This window comes from Gorilla gorilla, chromosome 15, assembly GCF_029281585.2.
Source record: "Gorilla gorilla gorilla isolate KB3781 chromosome 15, NHGRI_mGorGor1-v2.1_pri, whole genome shotgun sequence".
Classification (NCBI taxonomy): Eukaryota; Metazoa; Chordata; class Mammalia; order Primates; family Hominidae; genus Gorilla; species Gorilla gorilla.
In genome coordinates, this window is record NC_073239.2 from 121,622,886 (window position 1) to 121,648,529 (window position 25,644).

At 52.1% G+C, this 25,644-nt stretch overlaps 1 long non-coding RNA gene across 1 annotated transcript in view; it reads right to left on the reverse strand.

Moving 5' to 3' along the window:
- Window positions 1-345: 345 nt before the first annotated feature.
- The window catches only part of LOC129526692 (uncharacterized), a 36,059-nt gene continuing 10,760 nt past the window's right edge, over window positions 346-25,644 (reverse strand). Inside the window, exons 2-3 of the long non-coding RNA XR_008671419.2 lie at window positions 23,368-23,431; window positions 346-661 (exon numbers count right to left, since the gene is read on the reverse strand). This is a non-coding gene — a long non-coding RNA (uncharacterized lncRNA). The remainder of the gene's footprint in view (window positions 662-23,367; window positions 23,432-25,644) is intronic.

Genomic DNA, 25,644 nt, shown 5'->3' on the forward strand with positions numbered 1-25,644 from the left:
GAGGGAGGGAGAGAGGGAGGGAGGGAAAGAGAGAGAGAGGAAGGAAGGAAGGGAGGGAGGGAGGGAGGAAGGGAGGGAGGGAGGGAGGGAGGGAGGGAGGGAAAGAGAGAGAGAGAGAGGGAGGGACGGGGGGAGAAAGAAAGAAAGAAAGAACCCAGGGAAAAGGTTGACAGGTTTATCTCCCTTTTGGTATGTGTTTAGATTTCCAAGCCAGATGAAACTCAGGACCATTACTTTACATCCCAAAGAATTGTAAATCTGGGACCTTTCCCTTCTCTTCTCAGAGAGGATCTGTTGACATTAGAAAATAAGGTTTATCTTACACTCTCCCATGGGTGTAACAGTTCCTACATCAGCTCTAAGACTCATAATCTTCAGGTTTCCCTCCTGTAGAGCAAAACCCCCTTTTGCACAGGCAGGCTCCTCTCTCTATCACCACATTGTCCCAGGTGGGGAGCAGTCACAAGGAACCAATGCCAATATGTTCTGTAAATAAAAAATGGGTCTCCCTCTAATCCAGAAATGTTGTGCTCACTCGCAGGATTGTCAGTGGTGTTGGAAGCAGAGCGACTCCATCTTGAGTGAGGGCTGGAAAATGATGTGCTCGCCCGTAGGATTGTCAGAGGCGTTCGAACCAGAGCGACTTCAACTTCAGTGAGGGCTGGAAAATGAGACGGGGATTTGCTGAGCTGCATCCTCAGAAAGTGAGGCATTCCAAGCCTCTAGATGTTTACAGTTAAGGGAACAAATGAATAATGTTTACTAAAGAGACCCAGACTTGGGAGTGTTCAGCTATCCCAATATCTAGAGAACAACGGCATTCCTAATTTTGCTTTAAAGGTAATAATATCAATTCTTGCAAAATATAGCAATTAAGAAAATTAATTCTTTATCACAAACCCTTGTAGCAGAGCGCATCTCCCCATATATACCAGCATTGTAGCTAGGGTGGACGCGTTCCTCCTCTTACTTTTGGGAACGCCCTACTCTGTCTACGAAGTAGCTGTCCTTTTACCACTTTACTTTCTTAATAAGCTCGCTTTTACTTTGCACTGTGGGCTCGCCCTGAATTCTTTCTTGTGTGAGATCCAAGAACCCTCTCTTCGAGTCTGGATCAGGACCCCTTGTCCTATAACAGGATGAAATAGATAAGCATAGATATACAAATATATCAATATCTAGTGAAGCTTCCCTTCAAATATCAAAACTATGGAAAACAGTTTTAACAATACAAGAACTTAGAATATTCTGAACCAGGAGCCCTTGTCTTTTTTTTTTTTTTTTTTTTTGAGATGGAGTCTCTCACTGGGATGCCCAGGCTGGAGTGCAGCAGGAGTGCAATGGGGCAATCTTGACTCACTGCAACTTCCGCCTCCTGGGTCCAAGTGATTCTCCTGCCCCAGCCTCCCGAGTACCTGGGATTACAGGTGTGTGTCACCACACTTGGCTAATTTTTGTATTTTTAGTAGTGATGGGGTTTCACTATGTTGGCTTGGCTGGTCTCAAACTCCTGACCTCAAGTGATCCGCCCACCTCAGCCTCCCAAAGTGCTGGGATTATAGGTGTGAGCCACCACACCCAGCCCATGAGCCCTTCTTGAAGAATCTACTAGAATATTAACTTCATCCAGCCCAAAAGATGACTGTGCTCCTTCAGCACAAGGAGCATCATAAGGGCAGAGGGTGAAAGGTTCATAACTAATGTTGTGTGCAGTGACAAGGTAGGAACATTGCAACTTTGAAACACTGGAGAACAGAGAGGGAAAGAGGAAAATAGCATCAGCTCATTTACGGTGACACAGGCAATCAGGGGGACAGTTAGTTACTGCCCAAAACTAACAAACCCACAGTGAAAGTTTACATGAGAAAACAGGACACTAAGGGCACTTAAAAAGGTTAAGCAATCCTTAGAATAAAAATACAAACCCCTGAGAAAAACAACAGGAAAGAAAGAGCAAAGCTTACACATCACATGGCGAATGTCACGATATACACATATTAGAAAATATTATAACAGCTGACGCTGAACACATGAATCTGTCTTGGTCCTGCTAGGCTGCTCTAACAAATACCTACAACTGGGAAGTTCACAGCAACACAGTTCTTGGGGCTGAGAACTCCAAGGTCAAGGTGCCAGCAGATTCGATGCCTGTGAGGGCTGCTTCTGCACAGAGGATGCCTTCCACGTGTCCTCACAAGGCGAAGCGGCAAGCGGCCTTAACAAGGGCCTTAACAAGGGCCTTAACAGGGCACTAATCCTGTTCCAAATGGGCAGCCCTTCTGACATCCTAGAACATCACCTTGGGAGCTGGGTTTCAACACAGGAATTTTGGGGGGACGTGAACACTTAGACCATCACAAAGTCATGGGCTTGATTCACTTACCACAAGAAAAAAAATCACTTTGGCTCACAAGTGACATCCAACTACATGCTGTATTCAAGACACAGCTGAAGTCAAGTGATCCAAAATGCTGGAATTGAAGGGGATGAACGAAGGTACGTGAGTCATATAAATGCAGCAAGAAAAGAAATGGGGACCACACTAGCAGGCAAGGTAAAATTCAAGACGAAAAAGCCTTAGGCAGCACGAAGAAGGACTTTTTAATGCAAAAAGACACAATTCACGCAAAGATCAGTTATGCAACAAGTAACTCGGGGCCAGATGTGGTGGCTCATGCCTGTAACCCCAGCACTTTGGGAAGCTGAGGCAGGCAGATTGCTTGAGCCTCAGGAGTTCAAGACCAGCCTGGGCAACATGGCGAAACCCAGTCTCTACGAAAATTAGCTGGCCATGGGGGTGCATGCCTTGGTCCCAGCTACTAGGAAGGCTGAGGTGGGAGGATTGCTTGAGTCCAGGAGGTTGAGGCTGCAGTGAGCCGAGATCATGCCACTGCACTCCAGCCTGGGTGACAGAGCGAGACCCTGTCTCAAAAGTAAATAAATAAAAATAATTCAGCAACCACCTTCAAGAAGCGAAAACACAGAAACTGTAAGGAGTCATAGCAGCAAACTAGCAATAGGAAACTTTAGCATATCGCTCCCGGAGCAAGACGGCTCAAGGGAACAAAAAAATAAGTACAGTGGGTCGGCTTGTGTCCGCCAGGAAGCAGGCAGGCGCTGAAGTCAGGATGTAAGAGGTGCATTAGGGGCAGCACCTACGGAAGGTGAAGGTGGAGCAGGCACAGGATTGGACAGGCAGAGCCGGGGGCTGAGACGCATGTCTCACAAAGTCTCAACCACCCTGGAGGAGGTTTAAGGCAAAGACTGCATGAAAGGCCCAGGTGAACCAAACTGGCCCGGTCCTCATCCCATACCTGCCCCTGCCATTGCCTGAGGCTGCCCAGGAAGAACAAGGCCTGCTGCAAGCATTGTGGCAGCCCCGGAAGGGGCTACAGCTGCAGGCCATTGGCTAACTGCTCCTCTCCAGCAGAGAGACAAATGCTTCTGGAAAGGAGATCTGAGCAGCACACCTCCCTGGCTGCCACATAGAACACAGAAGATCTAAACAACACAGCGGCTCCAGTAGAGCCAGTGGGTGCATTTTATATTCACACATTCACACACACACACACACACACACACACACTTTACAGTTTTAGCCTGGAGATGGATGGTGGTGATGGTTGCTGAGCGATATGAATGTAGTTAACGCCACTGAACTGTTCACTTACAATGGTTAAAATGGTAAGCTTTATGTTATTATATTTCACACTTAAAAACCTACACTAAGATACCTTCTCATATGGATAGAAATTACAAAGCATGACAATATACTCTGTTGGCAAGGCTGTGGGAAACAGTAACTCTTATACTTTACTAGTGGGAGTGTAAACTGCTACAAGCCTTTAGGAGGTGAATTTGGAGTTTTGTTTTTTTTTTTGAGACAGAGTCTCGCTCTGTCGCCCAGGCTGGAGGGCAATGGCGCCATCTCAGCTCACTGCAACCTCCGCCTCCCAGGTTGAAGCAATTCTCCTGCCTCAGCCTCCCGAATAGCTGGGATTATAGGTGCGTACCACTGCATCTAGCTAATTTTTTTTTTTATTTTTAGTAGAGAGGGGTCTCACCATGTTGGCCAGGTTGGTCTCAAACTCCTGGCCTCAGGTGATCCTCCAGCCTCGGCCTCCCAAAATGCTGGAATTACAGACGTGAGCCACCAGGCCCAGCCGGAATTTGGAGTATCTTACCAAACTGTGGCCTGTAGTTACATTTCCACCCGGCTATCCCACCTCTGGGGAGCCACACGGAAACTGCGTAAGCCCAGAGTTATTCATCACGGCCTATATGGGGAAACCCTGTATATCAGGCAACTGGAGAGTAGTGGATAAACCATAATACATTCACGCAATGAAGTTCTATGCAGCTTTGAAAAAGAGTGATAAAGGCTCCTAAGAACTCAACTCTGTGAGTGGCTTCCAGATGAACTTTTTACATTATAAAAGCAAAGAGCAGAACAGCATCTATAGAATCCTCTCTTTGTGTAAGAAGTAAATGGAAATAGGAAATTAAACATGCAGCTACTCTTTTGTGCAAAAAGAAACACAGTGATATGGTTTGGCTCTGTGTCCCCACCCAGATCTCATGTTGAATTGTAATTCCCAGTGTTGAAGGTGGGGCCTGGGGGGAGGTGACTGGATCATGGGGGTGATTTCTAAAGGTTTAGCACCACCCCACTAGTGCCATCTCCTATAGAGTTCTCACCAGATCTGATGTTTGAAAAGTGTGTAGCACCTCCCACTTTGTTCTCTCTCTCTCCTACAGCCATGTGAAGATGTGCTTGCTTCTCCTTCACCTTCCGCCATGATTGTAAGTTTCCTGAGGCCTCCCAGCCATGCTTCCTGTATAGCCTACAGAACTGTGAGTCAATTAAACCTCTTTTCTTTATATTAACAAATTACCCATTCTCAGATAGTTCCTTATAGCAGTGTACGAATGGACTAATACAAGAATAATAAATGAGAAACATATAAGGTTGTTTGGCTATAGAGGCTTGGATAAACCAAAGGAGTGGAAAAGATGGGGGAATGGGAACAGGGTAGAAAGTGGGGGAGAGACACTGTGGGCACTTTCATTTTCTATTGTTCTGACTTTTAGAACCATGTTAATGCTTCACATGCTCAAACATAAATAAGTAACTAAAATTAATTAAAGGAACCAGAGCTGCTTGGAGAAATAACTGGAGAAGGGAAAAATCATAATCTTGAACTACAGAAGTAATCAAAAAAATGAGAGGGATGTGTCAAAAGAACACAGGGGTGGCCAAAAGTAGCTCCCAATGGCATCAGCTGGGAAATCTGTACAACAACATAAATAAGAATCACATTGAACTAAAATAGCTAAAATCAGAATTCATGGGTCTATACTGCTATAAATAATTGAAGGAATAATGAATAAATATATAAATTATAAAAACATTCAAAAGAAAACTATGGTCATTAGAATTTTTAAAATCAGTGAATAGATTCATAGAAGTTAAGACACAGCTGTAGAGAAAATTACTATCTGTAAAGGTCTGAAGAAATCATCCAGCAGGCAGAGCAAAGAAATGAAAAGAGAGAAGATATGAAAGAGCGTCAAGAAGGAAAGAATGAAGTTTACCTTATCTCTAATTGGAGCTCCAGGAGAGAATAGAACTGAGACCATGTTTGAGAGACCGTGTGCGGGTCCCCAAAACCACCCCCAAACATGAGATCAGCTAAAAGGATTCACAAGACTCAGCACATTGTCATACTCATGGCTAAGATTTATCATGGCAAAAGAATCCACAGAAAAATCAGCAAAGGGAAAAGTCTCATGGGGTGAAATCTGGAGGAAACAAGGCACAAGTTTCCAGGAACCCTGATATGGTTTAGATCTGTGTCCCCACTCAAATCTCATGTCAAATTGTGATCCCCAATGTTGGAGGTGCGGCCTGGCAGGAGGTGCTGGAATCATGGGGGTGGATTTCCCATGAATGGTTTAGCACCATCCCCCTTGGCACTGTCCTCATGATGATGAGTGAGTTCTTATGAGATATAGCTGCTTAAAAGTATGTAGCCCCTCCCCACTCAGTCTCTTCCTCCTGTTCTCCATGTGACGCACCTACTCCCCCTTCTCCTTCCACCATGATCGGAAGCTTCCTGAGGCCACCCCAGAAGCTGAGCAGATGCCAACATCATGTTTTCTGTACAGCCTGCAGATCCATAAGCCAAGTAACCCTCTTTTCTTTATAAATTACCCAGTCTCAGGTATTTTTATAGCAATGCAAAAATGAACTAATATAACTCCTTTCCTAATAATAGTCACATAAGATGAACTTAATTCCCCCAGCAACAAATTGTGATGACACAGGTGAGTTATTGTCTACCAAAGAAGCTCATCAGAGTTGCAGTACCCAGGGATTCCAGCTGGTCACACAGGCACCCCCTGCCTAGCACATACCAAAACTCCAGGCTCCCAGAAGAAAAGCAGGTGTTTAGCATAAACTAACTTTACTATTTGCACAAACTGTTTAGAGACAATGAGCCACTCACTCTTGTCAGTTCTAGAAATGACAAGCACCCTCCTGAAATCCATGTTTGGCCAAGGCCATCCTTGTGAGTAGCCTTTCTAAGGGTGAGTAGTCTCAGGCTTGCCACAGTCATTCTTTTCTTCATAGATACAATGGCTGAGAGGTTTCCAGAATTGATGAAAGACAGGGATTCTCAGATTCACAATTCCTAATAAGTTCTAGGCAGAATAAATAAAATTAATCACATACCTAATTATATCTCAGTGTATAACTGCAGAACATCACGACAAAGAGAATATATTAAGAGTAAACAGCAGGCCGGGCACGGTGGCTCATGCCTGTAATCCCAGCACTTTGGGAAGCCGAGGCGGGTGGATCACGAGGTCAGGAGATCGAGACCATCCTGGCTAACATGGTGAAACCCCGTCTCTACTAAAAATACAAAAAAAATTAGCCAGGCATGGTGGCAGGCGCCTGTAGTCCCAGCTACTCGGGAGGCTGAGGCAGGACAATGGCGTGAACTCGGGAGGTGGAGGTGGAGGTGGCAGTGAGCCGAGACTGCACCACTGCACTCCAGCCTGGGCAACAGAGTGAGACTCTGTCTAAAAAAAAAAAAAACAGAGTAAACAGCAAAAACCAGAAGCATTGGTTTGCTAGGCCTGCCATAACAAAATACCACAGACTGGGAGGCTTAAACAACAGAAATTCCTTTTCTCACAGTTCTGGAGGCTGGAAGTCCAAGCTCAAGCTGTCGGTGTTGGCAGGTTTGGTTTGTGCTGAGGCCTCTCTCCTTGCCTGGTGGATAGCCACCTTCCCAGTATGCTCTTCCATGGCCTTTCCTCCGTGTGTCTCTACCTCTTCTTATAAGGACACCAGTCAGATTGGATTAGGATCCCCCTCAGTGGCCTCGTTTTTAACTTAATCACCTTTTATAGACCTTATCCAAACACGATTACATTCTGAGGTACTGGGGATTGGGATGTCATCCTGGGGAGTGGGGCACAATTTAGCCCATATTGGCAGATAACCTACAAGGGAACTATAATTCAGCTGACTTCTTAACAACAACAATAGAAGCCAGAACAGAGTGAGGAAATGTCTTCATCATACTGAGAGAAAGTATGTGTCAACCTGGAATTTTATACCCAACAACATTGCCAGTCAGGGTGGCAACTATATTTTTTAAAACACTTTCAACAAACAAAAATTAAAAATTGAACAATCACATTCCTTCAATGAAAGAATTCCTAAAGGATATTTTTCAGAGAGAAACAAATTAAATCCAAAGGAAGGAGTGAGAGTCAAGAAGTAGTGTTGGGGTGCTGGGCATGGTGGCTCATGCCTGCAATCCCAGCACTTTGGGAGGCCAAGGCCAGTGGATCACCTGAGGTCAAGAGTTCAAGTCCGGCCTGGGCAACATGGTGAAACCATGTCTCTACTAAAAATACAAAAATTATCCAGGCATGGTGGTGGGAGCCTGTAATCCCATCTACTCAAGAGGCTGAGGCACGAGAATCGCTTGAACCCAGGAGGCGGAGGTTGAAATGAGCTGAGATCGCGCCATTGCACTTCAGCCTGGGTGACAGAGTGAGACTCTGCCTCAAAAAAGAAAAAAAAAAGTAGTGGTGAGGAGAAAATATAAAATATGTAAGTAAATCCAAATGAGATTAATTGTTATTAAATGATGATAAGGACAAATTTTGTGATATGAAAACAAGAAATAAGATGAAACTAAAATAACAGTTCAGAAAAACACGTACAGAATAGTATAATTACCATTCAAATATTCCAACGTCCTTTTAATATTCTAGAGGATTGTATAGATTTTGATTGTGTTTAGACTTTAAGCCAAGTATGCATGTATCTACTAAAAATAAAAACAGAATTTGGAAAGAAAAAGGAAGAAGGAAAAAAATGCCTCAGCCCCACAGAAAACAGAAAACGAGGGAGAAAGAAGCCAAGGAAAATCACAAGAAATAAAAATCACAAAATAAAATTGCAGAAGTGAATCCAAATGTGTCAATAAATATGAATAAACTGAACTTGCAAGTTAAAATAGAGCTTCGACAAAACCAAATCCAGCTATACGCTTTCCTAAGAGATGCAAATACAGAAACACCAACAATTTAGGTTTCAAAAAGAAATTTTAAAAATTAGCAAATACTTTATTCTCTTTAAGTTTATGAAGTTATATTAATACCAAACAAAATAAATGTCAAGTAAAAAAGCATTAGTAGAGATTCAGAGATTACCATAGAATGACAAACATAGCTCAAATATATAAATAAAAAAGGTTCAGATTACAATGAAAAATTGACAAGTTGACATCAGAGTGGAAGATTTTCCACTTCACAACTGAAAATCATAAAAACTAATAAGGATCAGAAAGAAGAGAAAAGCACAGTGAAGCAGCACAGTCTAAGGAGATGCAGCTGAAGTAATGCTGGGAAGGGAAATATGTAACCTAAAACTGCACATATTGTAATATAATAGATAGTTAAAATTCTCAAGTTAAGAATCCAAATCAAGAAACACGAAAACAGCCACACCACAAACCCAAGAAAGTAGAAGGAATGGAACCATAAATGTATGTGCAGAAATGAATGGAACAGAGAACAAAAATTGCTAAGAATGACTGGCCAAAACTAGATTTTTTTTTCTTTTTTTTGAGACAGAGTCTCACTCTGTTGCCCAGGCTGGAGTGCAGTGGCATGATCTCGGCTCACTGCAACCTCCACCTCCCGGGTTCAAGCAATTCTCCCACCTCAGCCTCCCGAGTAGCCGAGACTACAGGTGCGCGCCACCGCGCCTGGCTGATTTTTGTATTTTTAGTAGAGACGGGGTTTCACCATGTTGCCCAGGCTGGTCTTGAACTCCTGACCTCAGGTGATCCACTGGCCTCGGCCTCCCAAAGTGCTGGGATTACAGGTGTGAGCCACCGAACCCAGCCAAAACTAGATTTTTGAGAAGCAAAATGGTAAAATAGACTAACCTGTCTGTAAGTACTGTTTTAGCTGAACCCCACAAGTTTTGATAAGTAGTTATTATGCAAATCTAAACATTTTCTAATTTCCTTTATGATTTTGTCTTTGAAAATGAATTATTTATACGTGTGTTTTTCATTTGACAACCATGGATTTTGTTACTACCTTTTGTTACTGATTTCCAAGTTTACCACAGTTTGATCACAGAATATGGCCCCAACAATCCACTTTTTGGTATTTTTGAAATGTGGCCAACTTTTGAAAATGCCCCATGGGTGCCTAGAAAGCATGTGTGGCCTCGGATTGAGTGCAGTTGCCCCAGGTGTCTATTCAAACAAACTTAATTGTGCTTTTCACATCTTCCCTATCCCCATTCATTTTTATAGTTGTCAGTTATTTGTGACTGCCGAGCACTTGAAATGTGACTGGTACAACTGGTGTGAGAAGCTGAATTTTAAATGTTATTCAGTGTTAGTTCATGGAATTTATTTATTTATTTATTTATTTATTGAGACAGAGTCTCGCTCTGTCGCATCGGCTGAGTGCAGTGGTGCCATCTCGGCTCACTGTCACCTCCACCTGCCAGCTTCAAGCAATTCTCCTTCCTCAGTCTCCCGAGTGGCTGGGATTACAGGTGCCAACCACCATGCCCGGCTAATTTTTATATTTTTAGTATATGTTGGTCAGGCTGGTCTCGAACTCCTGACCTCAGGTGATTCACCCACCTCGGCCTCCCAAGTGCTGAGATTCCAGGTGTGAGCCACTGCACCCTGCCAGTTCATGGAATTTAAATAGTTCCACGTGCCTAGTGGCTACAGGGCTGCACAGTGCACAGGGCAGGCATCAAAGCTGCTGTTGAACAAGCAGCATGGGGAACTTTGGCTTTCCGCACAGGATGCATTAAATTCAATCCCTGTCGGGCGTGGTGGCTTGCGCCTGTAATCCCAGATACTTGAGAGGCTGAGACACGAGAATCACTTGAATCTGGGAGGCGGAGGTTACGGTGAGACAAGGCTGTGCCACTGCACTCCATCCTGGTGACAGAGCAAGAGAGTGAGACTCTGTCTCAATTAAATAAATAAATTAATTAAATTCCTATTCTATACCACATACACATTAAATTCCACACGGATCAAAGACTAACAGGTGAACAGCAAAACTATAAAACTTTTCAAAGAAAGCTTGGGAGAATATGCTTGTGATATTGACGAGCAGGACGATTTCCTAAACAAGTCACAGTGTTAACAAACAATAATGGAACATACTGATAAATTTGTCTGGATTAAACTGTAAAATGTCTGAAAGTCAAAAACAGATTACAAAATGAAAGGCAAACACAGACTTGGAGAAAATCTGCAATGCAGGTGACTAATAAAGAATTGGAATCCAGGATAAAGAAAGAACTCTTATGAAAGTCAATTTTAACAAAAAAGACATCCAACCCAGCTGAAAAGTGAGCAGAGGGTATGGTCAAGGTCATTGTGTCCCCAGCTCTTCACACAAGGCACGCTGGGCCCCTGCCACCCTCCAGCCCTGCCTGACTCCTCCCAGGAGAGGACTGAGCCACCAGACAGGCAGGTGGCAGGCATGGGTCTCCGCCTCTGTTTCATGGAAGAAATCTCTTCAAAGGCCATGTGCTCAGGACCTGGGCTCTTTTCTCCTCTCTCTGCCCTCAACCTTTGCAAAGCAGCAACGCTGGAGAGGCTGCCGGCTGTGCCTCCCGACGCGCCTCCAGGTAGAAGGCCCTGCCACACACCTGTGCATAACTTGGTCCCCTCCTCCGCCCTTGCTTTGCAGTGTAGAGAGTGATTTCCCAACACCTGTAGACTCTGACGCTCAGGCTTCCCCATCCTACTCAGATGAGGGACGCCAGAGGGTCTTTGCTGATTTCCTGAAACCTCAGCAGGAAGGAGCAGGTTAGTCTCAAGGAGAAGAACCAGGACCGGCCAACGCACGCATACAGCACTGCTCCAGGTGCACGAAATGCCAACTGGAAAACAGAGAAGCTACTTCCCAGCCACCGGCCTGGGAGCACCCACGGAGCGCGGAGGTCAGAGACTCCTACTTCCTCCACGGGTGGGGCAATGGGTTGAAGCTGTCATGCTTGATTTATTCCAGAGGGAGCTGTCAACAACAAATAGCACACCATGTCGGCCTGCGCTCTTGCGTTATTTTCTGCACTTCTGTGGAGGCCGGTCGTGTCCCACCACTGAATAACGTTTCCAGTGGAATATACCACAAACAGCCACAGAGCTCCTCTTGGTCTTGTTTATATGCCTGTTTTCTGAACATGCCTCTGTGCTTTGCACAGAAAAAGAGTAAGATATTTGGCTGCCACCAGGGCCAATGTTTGCCCCATGGGAGTGACATTGCCACTGGTGAGAACACAGAGCCCCTTGCAACATAGTCACGTCTGGATGGCCTCCGCCATTGCGCTGGGGCCAGGCAGGCATGGAAATGGCAGCAGACCAGGGCCTTCAGGCCCAGCTGCCCCGACTTAGCCTGAGGCCCTGCAGTGCCAACAGCAGAGGCCCCCACGATGCGAGGCAGCCGTGCTGCCAGGGCGGGCTCCAGGGAGCTGAGCCCATGGCACCCAGCCCCAATCCACTGTCCTGCTGCCTCCCACAGCTACACAGGGTTCCCCCAGGAGCCCACCCCTTGCTGCCGTGACCACCATCGCTTCCCAGCTGAGAGCCCACCCTTGCCGGCCTCTGCCTGGTTCTTGATGAATTCAGCCCCATCCATCCTTCCCTCCTGGCAGCCTGTTAGTGGCTCTGGGGAATCTGGCACTGATTAATGACAGTAACAGACGACACCCATCTGCCCATCAGGTGAAAACTCGCCGCTGTCATCTGTCCTGTCAGAATCTATGAGCAGCATGGGAGCCCGCCTGGCTGGGACCCCGCGTCCCTGGCCGCCCCCTGGCCTGAGGTTCCAAGCAGGGCCTCAGACTGATGTGGAGACAGATGAGGCCGGTGGGGCCAGAAGGGCTAGCTCGGACCCTGCCGGGGGCTGACCAGGAGCCCTGTCCCCACAGGCCAGCTGCCTTTCTCAGACCACTCTGAGGTGCGCAGTGGACCCCGAAGGTGGGCTGGGTCCCCTGCCTTCACCTCCTCCCCTGTCAGGCCCCCCGAATCCGACTGACCTGGGTCAGCTCTGCCACCTGCCCTGTTCTCTCCAGCGCACCCAGGGCCTCGACTGAGCCGCTGCCCAGGGTCCTGCTGTGAGTGGACAGGAACCAGCACTGGCTCCCGGCCACCACCTGCCCACCCCGCCAAGCTGCCCCACTGGGACCTGACAGGGAGGAGCCCACACTGGCACGCCTGACAACAGCCATAACCTTTCCTGTGCTGCAGAGAGGGAAACTGAGGCTCAGCAAGGCCAGACAATCTGACCGAGCACTGGCCTGGCCTCCTGACCCCAAAATCTGTGCCCCTGGGGAAAGAGAAGAAAAAGGTAAACGCATTCTACAGTGCAATCTCCACGCCAAGGGATGTGTTCCCCTGCGGCAGGGCCCTGGGGTGGACATGAACACCCAGGTACCCCATGGCCTGCTGACCCCAAAGGGAGAGGGCCCAGCTCCAGCAGCCCTGCCCCGCACCACCCCAGAGGGAGCGCAGAGATGGGTTGTCACGGCCGGGACACTACAGGGAGGGCCAACGGGACCAGGGGCTTCAAGCTGACAGCTTAGGGGGTGTTTTCTCTGCAGAAAACCCCTCTGCTCCCCAGTGGAGAAGCTGTGCCTGCACCTGGGATCTGCTTTGCATGTAGAGGGGGCAGTAGCCCCACACAGGAGGGGCTGACAGGGCCAGAGCACAGCCGAGACGCCGCGGCAACCCACAGAAGATTCCAGGACACAAGCCCACAGCCCAGGGTGGACTGGGCAGGGGAGCAGTAGTGGGCTCCACACGTCCTGGAACGCCAAGCTGCCTGAAGCGGGGAGGGGCTGGAGGTCAGCACACACAGGAGGCAAAGGGCATGGAGGGGCATCCCCAATCCCATCAACCCCGAAAGCCCCCGGGGGCCAGCCTAGGCGCCCCATGGACCTGCAGTTGATGGGGCCTGGTGCACGCCCGGAGGATGGGTCCTCAATAGCAGCCTGAACAAGTAGCCCAGAGACAGGAGATGCACCTGCCGCCCCAGGGAAGTCCCCGCTCTGGGAGGGTTGGGGTGTGGCAGCCAGTGGGGGTAGCTTCGGCTTCATCCACAGTTGAAGGATGTCTGGAAGGTGGGGGAGGAAGGGCCTCGCCCGCAGGACTGGCCGGGCCTGCCAGGAGGTTGGTTCAGTCTCGCCCTGCTGGGGGATGCATCCTGAGTGGAGGGGGCTTTCCAGCCTGCAAGGGTCACACAGGAAGCCTAGGGTCACTGGTGATGAGATGACAGGGCTCCAAGGGGCTGGGCCATGTGACCCTGGCCCCACATCCCCTCCGAGGGGCTGGACCGTGTGATTCTGGCCCCACATCCCCTCAAGGGGCTGGGCCGTGTGATCCTGGCCCCACATCCCCTCAAGGGGCTGGGCCATGTGATTCTGGCCCCACATCCCCTCAAGGGGCTGGGCTGTGTGATCCTGGCCCCACATCCCCTCTGAAGTTGAGGTGTGAGGATTCCACGAGTGTCCCCTCTCCTGTCCCGCATCCTCACCCGTGCTCTACCAGCATCCCAGCCCCGGCTCTTGCACCCATCCCTCCATCCTTTCTTCCCTCCCCGCTCCTTCCATTCCAATTGTGTGAGCTAGCTTGGGCACCGTGAGTGCGTACCACCCACCGGGGGTTTAAACCATAGACACCTCACCGTCCTGGGGGTGGAGATCAGGCGCAGTGCCTCACTGGGGCCCCGGGAAGCAGAAGACGGCTCCTGGCACATCTCCTGGGTGCATCTGTGGATTGCTGGGGCCCCCAGCAGCTCTCCCAATCCCCAGAAACGCCTCCTGGATCTGCTGTATCCACCTGGAGCCTCTTGGTGCACAGCGGCACACACAATACCTCCACTCTCCACCCCGAAGGATGCCCGCTACAGCGGGGTCCTCATCCACCCAGCCTCCAGCCACCCCATCCTAGGGCCACCGGGGTCCCCAACCAGCTTCTAATTGGCACCCACGGCCAGTGCTCTTGGCTCTGGAGGAAGGAGATGGAGGCTTTGCTTGATGTTCATTCCTCATGGGTGTGGAGAAGCCCCCTCCAGGGCCCCTTCCCCTCACCACACCCGGCAACCAGAACCGCGAATACTTCACACGGTACTTTGAATTTAATGGTTCACATGGGCTCCTCTCTGAGCTACTGCCTTTTATTTTATGACTAAATTAATATTATACATACAAGAGCACATTTAAGACACCCGCCAGAGGAGCAGGAACAGTGGTCGTGTGGGAAAGGATACATTTTTATGCACACGCGTCTCCGGGCCATTAACGGGCCGCGCGTCCATCTGTCTCCGCAGCTGACCTTAATCCCGTCCCAGCGCCTGCAGCCTGAAGCTCGTGGAATCACCTGCCTCACGTGTCTTTGCGGCCCACTAATTTGTGCGTGTTCAGGATATATTGGGTTTCATAATTTTTATATGCAAATCAATAAAAAGCCCTTTGCTATCTCATTTAAATCAGCGAATAATTAACCAGGCTGTCCAGCCCACCTCCATTCTCCTCAAATCCCTGGAAGTGAGAGGGGCCAGCACTGACCAGGAGAGCAGGGACCCAGGGCCCCCTCTGGACAGACTGCCCACACAGTGGGCGCTGGATCTGCTGGACCCAGGAGGCCTGGGGGGCTGACCCACCTCCTCTGGGACATGGTCAGAGCAATGGCCTGAGCCAGCCCTGCGAAGACCCTGGCTCCGGGAGAGCGGGGACAGTGACAGTGCTTCAGACAGTCACCCACTGAGGAACGGGCACCACCCATCGTCCGAGACCTGCGTCGCCACCCACTGAGGAACGGGCACCACCCGTCGCCCGAGACCTGTGTCGCCACCCACTGAGGAACGGGCACCACCCGTCGCCCGAGACCTGTGTCGCCACCCACTGAGGAATGGGCACCACCCGTCGTCCGAGACCTGTGTCACCACCCATGCACTCTGCACTCCAAGGCTCCACACAGAGAAACGAGGGCATCGGGGATGCTAAGTCCAAATGCGATTCAGGGGAGCCCAGCTCTGGGAGTGGGGCATCTTAGGGCGCCTTCATTCTGTGATTTTGCTTTTTTCCCTGTTTATGGATGTGTAAGAGTGAGCTATGATAAAATCCTATGAGTAAGTCTAATAGCTCTCCCATGCATGTGAAGTGGAGCTTCTATGTGATAAAGCACTGTGTCATAGTTTTACAGGCAGCATTTTTTCTTTCTTAGAGGTACATAAAACAACAGCGCACCTTATAATCAGTGGCATTCAACAAAATGGTTAAAAAATAATACCCCGCAGTCCAGCAGGGTCTATGCAAGAGGAGGAAGAATGGCTCACATTAGATCAGACCCTCAGGTGAGTCACCAGTCTGCTAAAAGGACTAAGGGACAAAAAAACCACACGAATTATCTCAATAGACACAGAAGACCCATATAAAGTTCAACACCTATTTATAATTTCTAAAAACTCTCAGAAGGCTACAAATAAAAGAGAACATCTTTAACCTGAAAAAACCTACTTTCCAGAAACCCCCAGGAAACATCAGACTTCACAGAGAAATCTAAGACACAATCTCTTCCAGACTAGAAGTCAAGGGCGACCCTTATCACCACTCAGTTTAACATAATCTCGAAAGTCCCAGGAAACACTGCAAACAAAAAAAAAAAAACATAAGAAATGAAGAGGTGTAAGGATTGGAAAGGAAGAGATAAAACTGTCACGACTGGTGGATAACGTGGCCATCTATGTAGAAAATGTCACTGAATCAACAAACTACTAGGATGAACAGTTACAAGATAAACCTACAAAAATCAATAATGTGACTCTATGGCAACAATAATCAGCCAGAAAATAAGATACCTTTCAGCAACTGAAACAATTAAGTGGATAGGAATTAAATTACCAAGGGACAGGCTGGCCGTTTGCTAAGAAAATTCTGGAACTCAGTGAAAGGACCCAGCCAAGCCACTGAAAGGAGAAGGCACCATGGTCAGCTCGGGAGTGACCAGCAGCACAGCCCACGACGTCGCCAAATTAGCTTCTAGATTAGTGCAACGCAAAGCAAAGTTCCAGCAGGCATTTTAAAGACACCCAACCACAGCCTATTCTCAGCATGCGATGGAAGAATGAGCGTCCCTGAATGACAGGCTGATTGAAAAGCCAAGAGAAAGGGCTCACTCCACCAGAATGAAGATAAACTATGAAGCCATGGAAATGAAAGATAAAAATAAAAGCCAGCACGCTGCCGGTGACGGAGCAAGCCCACCCTGAACAGACTCAGGGACGTGTGGGAACTCCTTAGGTAAAAGGTGACTCCTACAAATCAAGGAGAACACAGCGTAGGGGAAAGTGGCTCGTTATACGGAGACAAATAAAGTCACGCCGGCCGCAGATGGACTAAAGGGGAAACTGACAAAGACAGCAGGGAGGCTAGGCAGGGCTCGGGGAGGAGGCGCACCCTCAGGACAGCGTTCACGCAACCCTAGCACCAAAGACCACCAGTAACCACCCTCCACGTCCACACCAAAGTCAACAAAAGAAAGATGCCCCCTGACCACAGATGGAGAGTGGGCTGAAGGGAGCCTGGGGACCCCGCTGGGCTGTCCGCTGAAAGTGGCACCAAGCCTGCTGGAAGGCATCATCTGCTGGGCCTGAGGCCCACCCCAGACAACGCCAGCACTCTGGACCCCTCCTGCCAGCACTCAGCCACCCCCTGCCCACTCAGTCTTACCGAGGTGTGCATGGCTGACAGAGTTCAGGCACTGACTTTGCAGCTGGAGACAGGGCCTTGACCTCAGGGACTTTGGAGGTGTTGGGACCGGTCAGTGGGGACCCATTCTGTGGGACTTGGGCATGGTGAGCAGGTGCAGGCCATGATGTAGCTGGGGCCACGGGCTGCAGCGGGGGCGGGCTCAGGGGCAAGTCCAGGGATTGTTCCAGCCCCCACTCCCAGGTCCCCCTGGAGACCCCACTTCCCTGATGGCCAACGGCAGTCCCAGCTTCAAACAGGTTCTTTGAGGGGGAGGAGAAGCAATCTCCTTCATATAAATGTTTAATTGCGAATTAATATGGATGAGGCTCTGGAGTGATGAGGCTGTGGGTTTAATAAATATTAACAAGGAATAGGCCTCCCCTTCCTGTGCTCTGTGCTAATCCCTCTGTTTGCGTAGCATCCATTATTCACCGTGTTTCTCAACGCCAACCCCGGGGATGGGGGTGGGGTCCTTCCTCCTGGGGCTCCTTCCATGGAGGTACTTTGAATCCCTGGCCTCGGGGGCTGAGGGTTCCACTACAGGATGGATGGATCGGCTTTCTGTGGGTGTGGAACTCTGACCACAAGGACGCTCACTGGCCCATCTTCCATTGGCACAGACACACACTCACTGACCAGGAAATCTATATTCCAGCCTTACCTTCAGCCCCACTGGGCTCCTGCCACTGATGCCACCTCCACCAGGAAGCCCACCTGGTCTGCCCACAGGGAGCAGCACCCATCCCTCAGGGCAGCCACAATCCTCTCTCCTGACCTGGCAAGGGCTCGGAGACCCAGCAACCCCGCCCAGCCCGCTGCAGGTGGGCTGCTCCGAGGGGACCCAGTTCTCTGATTGGACTCCACCAAGGGGTCCAGACTCTGTCCACACTGCTGCCTGGCCGGGCTGTGGGTGGAGCTCCGGCGCCCTCGTGTGGCCCGTGTGTGCAGGACCTCAGCCGTGCTGCCCCATGGGAGGATCCAGGGAGCTGAGCACAAGATCAGCGATTACCCAGGTCACAGTCCCAGGATGCACAGACCCCGCATGTGGCACTGGGACCGAGCCCCACCCTCAGCTTGGGTTTGCACGGTCCCGGCAGTGCACTCGCTTCGTAACCTGAGAACGTCCCTGTCCACACAGAGGAACAGCCCTCCTGCCTGGGCTTCCACCCCTACACTGGTCAGGCCCCCTCTGCTGCAGCTGCCCCCGGAATTCCTTGCAGGGATTGGGGGGTGGAGCCTGGGACCTCTGCTGCCCAGGCCCACTGAATATTGGGCAGCCCAAAGCCCTGACCCTACCTCCCCTTGGCTCCTACACACCCCTGGGCACGTGTGCCTAGGGGCAGCACAGCCCCTCCCATCCATGGGATGCCAACCCCCTCTAGTGATGCCCACCACGTGCGGGGTCTCAAAGGCCCAGTCCTGTGCCCTGCCCACCCTCCTCATCCCTAGTGAGGATGGCCCCCCATCCCTGGTGCGCACGGCCCCCCATCCCTGGGGCACACGGCCCCCCATCCCTGGGGCGCACAGCCCCCCATCCCCAGCGTGGATGGCTTTGTGGACTTAACAGGACCCTCCATGAATCTCCATGGGAAGTACAAGACCCATCCCCTAGTGCCTGCTCCACCCTCGGAGGGGCAGGACCGATGGGTTTCTGTGCCCACTCCACCCCTTTATCTGTTCCTCCTCCCCTGGGGCCCCACCAAAGCCACGAGGAGGGGAGGCAGGGGAAACAGCCCCCATTGGCTCCTGAGTTGACCCCAGCAAAGCATCCACACAGAGGCAGAAGCGGGGGGTCCTAAGAGGCCAGCTGTATCCAGGGGCTTCAAGATGCCCCCTGCACTCACTCAGCACCACCCTCATCCCACCCAGCTGGGCCGGACAGATAAGGGCCTGGGCCAGGGGTCAGGAGCAGAGGGTGCTGGGGGCACAGACCTGTGAGGGTCGTGGGGGTGAAGGACCTCAGGCTGGAAAGACCCCAATGAGTGAGAAAGCCAGATCCCCATCCTTCCCAGCCCTCACTGTCCCCACTGCCCCCACTCACCCCCAGCCCGGGCATCCCCTGAGAAGGCAGGCTGGGGAGACAGGGAGAGGACAGTTAGGGCGAAGGTGACCAGGGCTGTGCTGGGGCTGGGCCGCTCTCACTCCATCTCTTAAGCCCCTTCCTGTCTCCAGCCTGCCCCCTCCACACCCAGCCTGCCCACTCCTGCCACCCCTCCCTGGCATCCCACAGCTGTGACCACAGCTGGGACACCACGGAGCACTCACCACAGCACTCGGAGCAGCCAAACCCTCCCCTTGGCCACAAGGACCTTCCCAGTGGCTGTCTCCAGTCTCACCTGCAAGCACCCCTCTGCTTACGCTCACAGAGGAGTGAATGCGTGAAGGCCCCACGGGGTGAATGAATGAGTGAAGGCCCCACGGGGTGAAGGAATGAGTGAAGGCCCCACGGGGTGAAGGGATGAGTGAAGGCTCCACGGGGTGAAGGAATGAATGAAGGCCCCACAGGGTGAGTGAAGGAGTGAAGTACTCTTCAGGTGAAGGAATGAATGAAGGCCCCACAGGGTGAGTGAATGAGTGAAGGCCCCACGGCGTGAATGAAGGAGTGAAGGCCTCATCAGGTGAAGGAATGAGTGCAGGCCCCACGGGGTGAATGAACGCGTGAAGGCCTCATCAGGTGAATGAATGAGTGAAGGCCCCACGGGGTGAGTGAGGAGTGAAGGTGGCTCTGCAGCCTGCCCAGGGCCTGGTGAGTCTCACAAGCCCCCCATTGGCGCGGCCTGGTCTTTGTCCAGCAGAGTCTGAGCAGAGTCCCCTCCGTCTGCCCTGGCCCTGGGACCCCCTCTCTCCTCGACCCAGGGGAGGAGTCCATGCTCAGCCCAGGGCTGCTGGGAGACGAACCCGACTGCCTGTGGCTGCACCCCTGTGTCAGCCACCACTGCGGGTTTCAAGGCTGAAGCTCCACTTCCTTCCTCCCAGAAAGTCTCAGCACAGGGCTCCATCCGGGACCCCTCAAGGTCGGAACGGCCCCAGGCCCACAGGGTGGGCCTTGTGGAGACATTTCTGCCAAGGTGGGACTGAGAGCCGTCTCGGTGGTGGAAGAGGACAGCCTGCCCGGGGCTCGGGGGGAGGAAGCTGTTCTCAGGGCCTTTTCTGACCAGCTCTGAGCACTCTCTGGGACCAAGGCCCCTGGAGCACGGAGGCCTGGGGGCTGTGCTGGTCACCCACACACAGGACAGCCCCTGAGCCAGAGACAGCCATGCTCAGAACCCAGAGACCAGAGGCCCCAAGGGGAATGGCACCCTCCCCCACACCCAACCTGGTCAAGTCAGCGGAGCCACCGCCTGGCCTGGGGCTGTGCAGCCCACGGTGGTCCCACAGGAGGAGAGTTGCCATGTAGTGACAGCCCCACAGAGGGGCACATGGAAGCACCCGGACCGGTCCGACCCCAGAAGGGCTCAGGCACTTGCGTGCTGGAAGAGGTGGGAGAGGCAGGACTGGGCTGCATGGAGGACGCCATCCACGGCCGCCCCTGGGCAGTCACCATGGTCCTGGGCAGTTACACCTACCACAGGGGACCACTGGCTCAGCTTCCTCCCCACAGCGTTCACTCCTCAAAATCCAGCTCTGGCGACCGCTGGTGCTTCCACAGACTTAAGGGGAATTGTGTTATGAACCAGAAGGGAATTTCTCCGCTTTGGAGGCTGGGTGTGGTGGCTCACGCCTGTAATCCCAACACTTTGGGAGGCCAATGCGGGCGGATCACAAGTTCAGGAGTTCGAGACCAGCCTGGCCAACATAGTGAAACCCCATCTCTACTAAAAATACAAAAAAATTAGCTGGGCATGGTGGCGGGTGCCTGTAATTCCAGCTACTCGGGAGGCTGAGGCAGGAGAATCACTTGAACCTGGGAGGCTGGGGTTGCAGTGAGCTGAGATCACACCATTGCAGCACTGCAGCCTGGGAGACAAGAGTGGAACTCCATCTCAAAAAAGAAAAGAATGAAAGGAAAGCCTAAAGGAAGCACAGGAGGCCGTCCGTCAGTCCGGAAGCCCACCCCAGAGCCCCCTTCTGGGGTCTTGCATTGTGCAGAGAGGTGGCAAGGCCCCGTGCCCCTCCCCCACCCGCTACCCACCCGCCCCCCAGCCTCGTGTCCTGACAAGCTGGCCTGGAGGGTCAGGGAAGGGTCTTGTGTCAGGCTGCTTTGGGTGCTGGTGCCCCTCCCCAGGACACGGAAGGGCAACGAACAAAAATGTGGGTGGGACCGGCGTCCTGATGCTATCAGGGTGACACGGCCCAGAACATATTCCCCTCTATGGCCTCCCTAGAGAGCCAGGCCCCATCCCTTCCCCTCCACCAGCTCCTCATGCTCTGGAGGGATCACAGACCTAAGGAGAGCCAGGGCCCCACCCCAGGGGGCTCTACCAGGGGAGTTCAAAAAGAAAGAGGAGGTGGCATTGTGGGAATATTACCATCGTACTTCGCCTTGAAGGTAGATTTCAGGGCAAAAGTATTAATGGAACAAAGAGAATATTCTATTTAGCTCAGAAGTGCAATTCACCCTATCGGCAAGCCCAGGGTTGTGTGTTTCACCCAGACATTGGCCTCCAAGGAGAGAAACCCTCTGCGATCCTTCTAATTGCACTTGTGCAAATGCTACACGCACACGTCTGCCTGAGCTGACTCCAACACTCATTCATTCCCCCTGTGCCTGCAGGAAAGCCAGCCCGGGCATCTCAGAATATGAAGTTAATGTGGGAGAGGCCAGCGGTCCAGAATGTTTACTAGGATTCTCCAGAGAAACAGAGCCAATCGGATGTGTGAACACCTATCTTCGTATGCATATGAGAGAGACCGATCGCAAGGATTGGCTCATGCGATTACAGCGCTGAGAAGCCCCCAGATCTGCAGTCAGCCTGCGGGAGACAGGGGGGCCAGTGGTGTCAGCTGTAATCCAAGGCCAGGAGAAGACCCACGTCCCAGCTCAGTCAAGCCAGAAAAGCTCACTCTTACTCAGCCTCTTTGTTCTATTTGGGTCTTCAATTGATTGGATGTGGCACCCACACTGGGGAGGGCAATCTGCTTTGCTCAGATGGCAAATACTGCCCAGTCAGTGAGTCTCCCCCAGGCCCAGCCGAAAGCAGACCTCTCCCCGGGCTGCCCCCACAGCCACCCTGTGCAATTGGGCACCTGCAACCTGGACTTAGCAGCAGTCAGCATTGGAGCCATCGACTCAAAAGTCTCAGCACGTGGATTAGGAACTGAGCCCTAGAAGTCCACGCTGATTATTTCATGAGACTTGAGCCCTTCTCTCCCTACCAGCCAAGCAGCACTCAGGCAGGCCCAGAGGACAGCAAATCTTGGAGCTAGAGAACGCCCGGTTTGAGTGTGACACAGGCGGTCATCACGGTGCTCTATTGGTTCCTGGTCTTCAGGGTTCATTTTACTGGCGTAAGAGGCCGGGATGGTTGCTTTTGTTTTCTAAAACCCTTAAGGAGCAAAATCCCACACAATCTTGGAGGAAATTAAATTTAGAAATTAGATGCTAGGCTTGGCAGAGACCTTGACAGGGCTCCCCACAGGCCAGACTGACACATCCATTGAGACCACATCACAGTTATTAACCTTTTGCTCCAAAACATATGGAGAAAAGCTGCTAGAAACACAGGGAGAATCTTCCTAAACCACAGTCACAGTGGGAGACTTCAACACACCTCGCTCGGTAATTGTCAGATCAAAGAATGAGTAAAGGAAAAAAGAATATTAATAGAACAATTAACCACCATAAACTACCAGATCTACAGGACTTCACACTCAACAAACAAAGGAAGCGCATTCCTTTCGAATAACAAACAAGTGAAAAAACAGCGTGTTCAAGAACCCCAAAGAAATCCCAGTAGCTCCCTGAAGGGGAAATTGTGAAATTCTGATCACAGTGCAATAAAACAGGGCACTAACAACAGATCACCTTCTTTAAAGTCCTCACCTCTTGTCAGCTTAGACGTGGGATAGACACTACGCCTGACACGTTTTCTACTTACAGGCTAGATGACTCTGCTTCCTCGTCGGTGGAATGAGGACCAGGCTGTTACACGTCTCTGTATTCTGCAAGTTAAAGGCAGTGAAACACTTAATATCCACAGCACACAGAGCGTGACACACACAGACAGCACTCAGTGAATGTTAGCTACCAATGCTAGCGTAAGATGAGACACACACTCTTCTGAATGACTCTGAGTTAGACGAAATGAAACATCAAATTAGAGGCTCAACTAATTTGATAACAAGAGCACCACACATCAAAAACCCTGGGACGCAGCCAAAGTGGCTCTCAAAGGACAAAGTATAGCCTTAAGTAATTCTTTTCTTTTTTTGAGACAGAATCTCGTTCTGTCACCCAGGCTGGAGTGCAATGGCACGATCTCTGCTCACTGCAAGTTCCGCCTCCCAGGTTCACGCCATTCTCCTGCCTCAGCCTCCTGAGTGGCTGGGACTACAGGTGCCTGCCACCACGCCAGGCTAATTTTTTTTTTTTTTTTTTTTTTTGTATTTTTAGTAGAGACAGGGTTTCACCATGTTAGCCAGGATGGTCTCGATCTCCTGACCTCATGATCCGCCTGCCTCAGCCTCTCAAACTGCTGGGATTACAGGTGAGAGACACTGTGCCCAGCCTAGCCTTAAGTAATTCTAATAGAAGGTAAGAAAGGATGAAAGCTCCCTCTCCCTCTCCCTCTCCCTCTCCCGCTCCCTCTCCCTCTCCCTCTCCCTCTCCCCTCTCCCCTCTCCCCTCTCCCCTCTCCCCTCTTTCCACGGTCTCCCTCTGATGCCGAGCCGAAGCTGGACGGTACTGCTGCCATCTCAGCTCACTGCAACCTCCCTGCCTGATTCTCCTGCCTCTGCCTGCCGAGTGCCTGCGATTGCAGGCGCGCACCGCCCCGCCTGACTGGTTTTCGTATTTTTTTGGTGGAGACGCGGTTTCGCTGTGTTGGCTGGGCTGGTCTCCAGCTCCTAACCGCGAGTGATCAGCCAGCCTCGGCCTCCCGAGGTGCCGGGATTGCAGACAGAGTCTGGTTAACTCAGTGCTCAATGGTGCCCAGGCTGGAGTGCAGTGGCGTGATCTTGGCCCACTACAACCACCTCCCAGCCGCCTGCCTTGGCCTCCCAAAGTGCCGAGATTGCAGCCTCTGCCCGGCTGCCGCCCCGTCTGGGAAGTGAGGAGCGTCTCCGCCTGGCCGCCCATCGTCCGGGATGTGAGGAGCCCCTCTGCCTGGCTGCCCAGTCTGGAAAGTGAGGAGCGTCTCTGCCCGGCCGCCATCCCATCTAGGAAACAAGGAGCGCCTCTTCCCAGCCGCCATCACATCTGGGAAGTGAGGAGCCTCTCTGCCCGGCCGCCCATCATCTGAGATGTGGGGAGCACCTCTGCCCTGCCGCCCAGTCCAGGATGTGAGGAACGTCTCTGCCCGGCCGCCCCGTCTGAGAAGTGAGGAGACCCGCTGCCTGGCAACCGCCCCGTCTGAGAAGTGAGGAGCCCCTCCGCCCGGCAGCCACCCCGCCCGAGAAGTGAGGAGCCCCTCCGCCCAGCAGCCACCCCGTCTGGGAAGTGAGGAGCGTCTCCGCCTGGCAGCCACCTCGTCCGGGAGGGAGGTGGAGGGATCAGCCCCCCGCCCGGCCAGCCACCCTGTCCGGGAGGTGAGGGGCGCCTCTGCCCGGCCACCCCTACTGGGAAGTGAGGAGCCCCTCTGCGCGGCCAGCCGCTCCGTCCGGGAGGGAGGTGGGGGGGTCAGCCCCCCGCCCGGCCAGCCAACCCGTCCAGGAGGGAGGTGGGGGGGGGTCAGTCCCCCGCCCGGCCAGCCGCCCCGTCCGGGAGGGAGGTGGGGGGGCCAGCCCCCCGCCCGGCGAGCCGCCCCGTCCGGAAGGGAGGTGGGGGGGTTAGCCCACCGCCCAGCCTGCCGCCCTGTCCAGGAGGGAGGTGGGGGTTCGGCCCCCCGCCTGGCCGGCCACCCGGTCCGAGAGGTGAGGGGCGCCTCTGCCCGGCCGCCCCTACTGGGAAGTGAGGAGCCCCTCTGCCCGGCCAGCCGCCCCGTCCGGAAGGGAGGTGGGGGGGTCAGCCCCCCGCCCGGCCAGCCACCCCGTCCGGAAGGGAGGTGGGGGGGTCAACCCCCCGCCTGGCCAGCCGCCGCGTCCGGGAGGTGAGGGGCACCTCTGCCCGGCCGCCCCTACTGGGAAATGAGGAGCCCCCCCCGCCCGGCCAGCCGCCCCATCCGGGAGGGAGGTGGGGGGGTCAGCCCCCCGCCAAGCAAGCCGCCCCGTCCGGGAGG